The sequence below is a fragment of the Emydura macquarii genome, unplaced genomic scaffold (assembly GCF_026122565.2).
Source record: "Emydura macquarii macquarii isolate MOO-44397 ecotype Brisbane River unplaced genomic scaffold, CSIRO-AGI_Emac_v2 contig_2676, whole genome shotgun sequence".
NCBI classification, from domain to species: Eukaryota; Metazoa; Chordata; order Testudines; family Chelidae; genus Emydura; species Emydura macquarii.
This window is the reverse complement of record NW_027132813.1, coordinates 12,465,261-12,472,015: the sequence shown is the minus strand read 5'-3', so window position 1 is coordinate 12,472,015 and position 6,755 is coordinate 12,465,261. Positions and strand designations below refer to the sequence as shown.

Genomic DNA, 6,755 nt, shown 5'->3' with positions numbered 1-6,755 from the left:
TCAAATTTTTGTCATCAAAAAGTTGTTTTGTTGAAAAAATGGTTTTCCATATGCTAACATCTTGCAGAAGATTTTCATATAGTTTAAGATGTTTTGATTTTTTCTTCAAAATTTAAAATTTAATTTCAACTGGAAACAAAAAATTGAACCAATTCTTTAGGTAATCCTCAGATATCTGTATCCTGCAGCAAATGTTTGAGGAGCATCCGGATTAGCTTTTACAAAGGAGTTAACTCCCTCGAGTCCATTGACAACCAACCCACTCCAGTGAAAATCTTTTGTAGCTGTACTCCATGGCCCCAGTTGGTTTTCTACATAAAAAAACTCATGCAGGGGACAGAACACTCCATGAAGTTCCTCTCAGAAGAGTGTTCCAATAGATCATCTTTTGGGAGGTAATTTACACCTTGCAGAGCAGGCAGAGGTTAAGATCCTCACAGATCTTGAAGAATCCACTACAGCCTCCTGTGATAAGGTCTTTGGTTCTGTGCTGCCCCAATCCCTTAAAGCTCTCCCACAATTTGCTGTGACTCGTCCTCAGCTCCCACTGACTCTGCCTCTCTACGACAGAAGAGTTCATTGTCCCTACCCTTGGAAGTAGGGCTGTCAATTAATCACAGTTAATGCCTGTGATTAACTGAAAATAAAATTAACACATTAATATTTTTAACAGTTAATTGCATACCTCTGGGCGGGGAAAGAGGCATTGGCTGCGGAGGAACCTGACAGTGTCTGGTCAGGCACAGTAACCCAAACTGCCTCCGGAAGGCGGAAAGAGAAGAAAAAAGAGGAAATGGCTCCCATCCTGGCTCCAGCGAAGAGGTAGGGGTCCTGCCCCCAACCGGCCCTTCACTCCAGGGACCAACCTCCCCACACACAGTGCCCATTGCCCTGGCCGGCCCCTTGCTCCGGGGACTGACCTCTCTCCTTGCACCATGCCCTATTGCCCCTGGCCGGCCCCTCGCTCAGGGGGGTACCCCATAAAGAACAGGGGCCTGGCAAGGCCTCCCTGCACCTCCCTGTCCCCTGCTCCTCCCTGTCCCCTGCTGCATGCCGAGTCCCTGAGGTAAAATCCACCCTTCCTTGCAAACAAGGGCTCTCTCAGCTGAAGAGAGCCCAACTAGTTCAGTAAAAGGAGAGCCTGGTGAGCCCAGTACCAGAAACCACCCTTCCAGAGGCAGCAGCAAGACACCTCCCTCACCCTCTTCCTGCACAAGTCATTGCTTACATCCCCTCTCCCTCCTCCCTCTTCTCCCAGGCCCTCCTTTTGCACAAGTCATTGCTTGCTCCCTTCCTCCCCCCAACACTGAATGCAGATTTCTAAAAGTCTCTTCCTCTTCGTTCAGGAGGTGAGCCTGGCGAGCTAAGAAACACAGCCCAACGGGGAGAAGCATCAAGAATTCACCCTTCTCTGCACAACTCGCATCCCTCCATCTCCAGAACACTGACTTTCTGAGGTAAAAACATCTTACCCTTTTAAAGGAGACACATACAAAATAGTATTAAAATCTAACCTAGCAGCAGCCCAGGGGGAAAAAGCCTCCTTCACAAGTCACTTCCCTACTGAATGCTAAAATCCTGAGGTAAAATCTTTCCATATCCATGGCAAGGGCTTTTTTGGACAGGACAAAAATCTATTGATTATATAGAATTTATTGAATTATTCCAGACATTGGCATAGTTATACTGTGTTCTCATGATCTGGAGTGATCAACCGAAAAAGTTAATGGAGCAAAGCAGCAAAAGTTCAGGTCTTTTGAATGGGAAGTTTATTTTTGAAATATTTCCGGATGCTTCTCTGGCTAAAATGATGATTTTCTGTAGCAAGGCTGAGTTCCAATACCTTTGAAGTACTTCAAGTCTGCAGTACCAGCTACACACTAAACATGCTTTCGCCTCCAGTTCTTGTGCTACGGATAACTCACCGACAGCAAATGAATCCTGCCAGCTGTGACAGAGTATGATTACAGAGTTGTAGGATCATTACAAGAGTACAACCACTTAACCTATGCTATTGCAAAGTGGACAGCTATGCTGACCACACAACACTGTAAATGACAGAGGGCTGAGAGATGTTGTTCAAATTGCATCTTCCAATGAGTCATACACTTTGCCCTCCTGCGGAACTATTACATCATGAATACATGACCGTATGATGAGAAGACTACAAAGTGGAGAGCTTCTGAAAAATGTACTGGCTATTGCTTTGACTGGTGATAACTGGACATCCTTGAGCAATCATAGTTATCTTGGAGTCAAGACAACCTGATTGATGCTGCATGGACACTGTGGTCATTTGCTGTAACAGTAATGCATGCTGAAGAGAAATATGCTGAAGCATGTGCAGAGCGTTTCTTGGATGTTGCAAACAAATGCAATATTCAAGAAAAGGTAACAACAATACTGACAGTGTACGGAATATGATAGCAGTAGCCAGTCATTTGTGCATTGCTCACAGTCCTGCAGCTATCCATTACAGTAGAGATCAGTGATGGTGGTTTTGAAAACATGCTGGCAAAATGTAGAAAACTTGTGGCCATTTCAAACATAGGCCAGCTAACAGTACAGAGCTAGGAATACAACAAGCTGCAAATGAACAGAAACAAGAACCTTTTGTACAAGATATTTCAATCAGATGGAACGGAAAACCGCAACTGTGGTATCAGATCAGAAGTACAGAGCACTCCTTAGCTGGGACCTCTTCCAATTTATTAAGTATCATTATTTGTTTAGTGTTGATAATGTGTTCAGGGCTGCACCAGATGTCAAAAATAAAGACAAGTCCTGCCTCAGACCGTTTACAATGTGACAGACAGACATGCAGAAAATGGCTACACTGGGAAAGTGTAGAAGGAGACAGGAAGGGTGGAGACAACTTAGTGTACTTTTTTAAAAGATTAATTATAAGCTCATTGCTTGAGGGCTTTGTAATAGGGGAGATGGATTTTTGTGAGGGACTCAGAAGTAAAGGCAGTGGCTTGGCAAATGGGGCTGGGATAACATCATGGAAAGCAGAAAAATGCAGACTGTAGCTAAAATCACAAATTTAAATCTCTACTTAGATCATAATCAGTTTGTCAGATTACCATTTAAAAATGTTGTAAGGAAAATGGAATATTTGTTGTGAGCTAAGAATGTATATTGGATTTCTGGCTGCAAATGAATTGATCAAAGGAAGGGCTTCTTCAGACCGACTGGGTTTTCTATTATGTATTTTGCTGTCATTTCATTTTACCTCATTGGTCAACACCAGAAGTACCTTGGAAAGGACACTTCATAAATGTATTATCATATAGAAGAAAAATTGGAGATAGGTCCAGGCTGCAAGTTTTCAACACTTCCCTGTGTGTGTGTTCAGATTCACTATTTTATTCAGCATATAACTGATCTGAACACTGACATCATTTGGTAAGAATTTCAGGATCTGAAATTTGCAGCTTGTAATTATTCCTATTATGATATTTTGACAATAGTATAAGATTCCTAACAGAAAAGACCAGAGAAAACGTGATGCAAGGAAGAGATATCACTATCTTTTCTTCTCAGGATACAGAATTTTCTTCACACAACTCAAAAGCAGCTAAGATAAATTCTGCACTCTCCTCCCCACTTCCCAAAAAAGCAATCTCTCCAAAACCGGAGCTAGAACCAGCTACTGATTAGAGAAGCTTTTATTAGGAAAAACATTACTCTGAACACTTTATAAAACCTGAGGATGAACAGATACAAGGGTGGTTGTTGCAACACAAAGTTATTACTGAAGGCAGAAGGGATGGATTCTGTTTTAATTTACACAGCATATATTCACTTAATTTGTACCTGGACTTTCAGAAAGCCTTTGACAAGTCCCTGACCAAAGGCTCTTAAGCAAAGTAATGGTGGTGGGATAAGAGAAAGGTCCTCTCATGGGTCAGTAACTAGTTAAAAAGACAGGAAACCAAGGGGAGGAATAAATGGTCAGTTTTCACAATGGAGAAAGTAAATAGCAAGGTTCCCCAAAGATCTGAGGTGGGATCTGAGCTGTTCAACATATTCATAAATGAAGTGGAAAAAGGAGTAAACAGTGAGGTGGCAAAGATGGCAGATTATACATCATCATCAAAATAGTTAAGTCCAAAGCTTACTGTGAAGAATTACAAAGGAATCTCGCAAAACTGGGCAATAAAATGGCAGATTAAATTCCATGTTGATAAATGCAAAGTAATGAATATTGGGAAACATAATCCCAACAATAAATACAAAATAATGGAGTCTAAACTAGCTGTTACCACTCAAGAAAGATGTTGGAGTCATCATGAATAGTTCTCTGAAAACATCTGCTCAATATGCAGCAGCAGTCAAAAAAATTAACGGAATGTTAGGAACTGTTACAAAAGGGATAGACAAGAAGACAGTAAATATCAGAATGCCAGTAGATAAATCCATTGTATGCCCCATCTCAAAAAAGGTATTAGAATTGGAAAAGGTATAGAGAAGGGCATAAAAATAATTAGGTGTATGGAACACCTTCCATATGAGATTAAAAAGACAGAGACTGTTCAGCTAGGACAAGAGACAAGTAAGGGGGGTATGAAAAAGGTCTATAAAATCATGAATAGTGTGAAGAAAAAGTGTTATTTACCCATTCCCATAACACAAGAATCAGGGATGAAATTAATAGGCAGCAGGTTTAATAACAAACAAAAGGAAGTACTTCTTCACACAACGCAGAGGCAACCTCTGGAACTTGCTGCCAGGGGACATTGTGGATGACAAAAGTATAACTGGGTTCAAAAAAGAATTAGATAAATTCACGGAGGATAGGTCCATCAACAGCTATTAGCCAACATGGCTAACCTCCTGATGCCAGATGCTGGAACTGGATGACAGAGCATGGATCACTCGATAATTGCCCTGTTCTGTTCATTCCTTCTGAAGCAACTGGCACTGGCCACTGTCAGAAGACAGGATATTGGGCTAGATGGACTATTGGTCTGACCCACTGAGACCACACTAAGTGAGGAAAATTTGGCCTATCTTTGTCCCCACATGGTTTAGTCCTGGTTTTCATTTCAATTACACATCACTCCAAATCCAGTATTACTCATAAGAACAAATATAGGGCCAAATTCTCATCCTGCTTAGTCTGGTTTCACACTGGTATAACTAATGACTTTAGTGCAGTTATTGCACATTCATACTCTCACTGCTGTGAGAAGAGACTTAGGGCCCATCCAACTGCAGTTGTGTTAAGGAAAGGAATGTCTTAGAGGCAGTTGATGACAAGGTATCCAGTGAGTGAAGGCGATTTTTCCCCAGGTGAATTGTGGACAGTGTAGTGTTGGCAGATGAGCTTTTCTATACTTCAGCTCTGAGATCATTTAAAGGTAAGAACATTTACTGCACATACTTGCACTGAATGCATGAAAACAGCTGGCAAGTATCATGAGTAACAGAGATACTTCAAAGCCATCAAACTGTTCTCAGTCCTCTTATTTCCCTCACCCCACTCCTTGCAGCTTGTTAGAATATGTAGAATGAATCTCGTCTGTGAGAAGTTCTGCTCTTCTGATGAAAGTCTAACACTAGCAATCATGTAACTTTGAGCTGTAATCTTGTTAGATTTCACAAACGAGGCCTGTTGAAATCTTGGTTTGGAAATTGCAAAAAGGAGTGTTTGCATTCTTATCACTAAGTCAGAATTAAATTAATGTTCAGTTTAGTGATGAGTTTGGAAATAGGAGGGGGGATGGGATGTCTTTCAGATGAAATGTAAAACTAAGCTTCTGACCATTTGATATTATTAAAAATCATCTAACGTATTTCCCAAGAATCAATATTACTGCTGGCCAGATTCCCACTTGGGTAATTACATTCTGCCTAGCTACACTCACCCTCACTATTCACTCACTGTTGTGTTGTTAAAGAGCTTCATTCCCCAGTATTGCAGAAGGAGATTCACCCAAAAATGTTTTACAGGTCATCTATAGAGGAAAGGCCCTATACCTCTGTAAACTGTAAGGATTGGTTATTAGCAGTAACAGTTCTAAGTAACTACTGTGTGAAAGGTAATTGTATGTATTTTATTTTAACAAACAATATGTGAATCTGTTAAAACACCTTTACCAAGTTTGTAACCAGGTTGCATCATGACTGATTTCACATATAGTTCATGACCACGAGATTAACACTTGGGTCCTAAGAAGAGGGGTGTTCCATCTTCAGTCTTGCTCATAAATCAGGACTGACTGCAGCCAGGTTCTACAAGGTTTCTTCTGCAGAGTAGAGAAATCTTACACAGTCCTACCTCCTTGGTCTTTCCAAAGAGAATATCACAAAGAGCACAGCATGAAAAAACATCCACAAACCTCTGTCCATAACATCAGCTATTGAAGCAATATGAGAAAGACTTTCCTAGTCTCTACTGATGCAACCATGCAATGTAATATGGTGTGTGGACAGGTCAACAACATACAGGGGCCCTGGGAAAATGATGTTTGGATATACTGAACTGTATTAGCTGTTTTTACACTAAAGATACAGCAACCATGTTAAATGCAACCAGATTCGGATATGATACAGTTCAACAGATGGTCCACAGTGGCAAACAGTCTAGGATTTCTTACTGATTTTCCATGTTCCCAACTCTGACAATTTTCTAAAGGCTTTACGTAAGTCTGCTACCAAGTATGCCTTCATTATTTTTTTTTTTGTCTGTATGAGTGTGTTCTGCAATGTACTGTAAATAGCTTTGGAAGAACCAGATTTTTATTGGT

At 40.8% G+C, this 6,755-nt stretch overlaps 1 pseudogene; it reads left to right on the top strand.

The window, feature by feature from the left end:
• Positions 1 to 1,726: 1,726 nt before the first annotated feature.
• On the top strand, positions 1,727 to 3,663 carry LOC137164160 (uncharacterized; annotated as a pseudogene).
• The last annotated feature ends 3,092 nt before the right edge of the window (positions 3,664 to 6,755 follow it).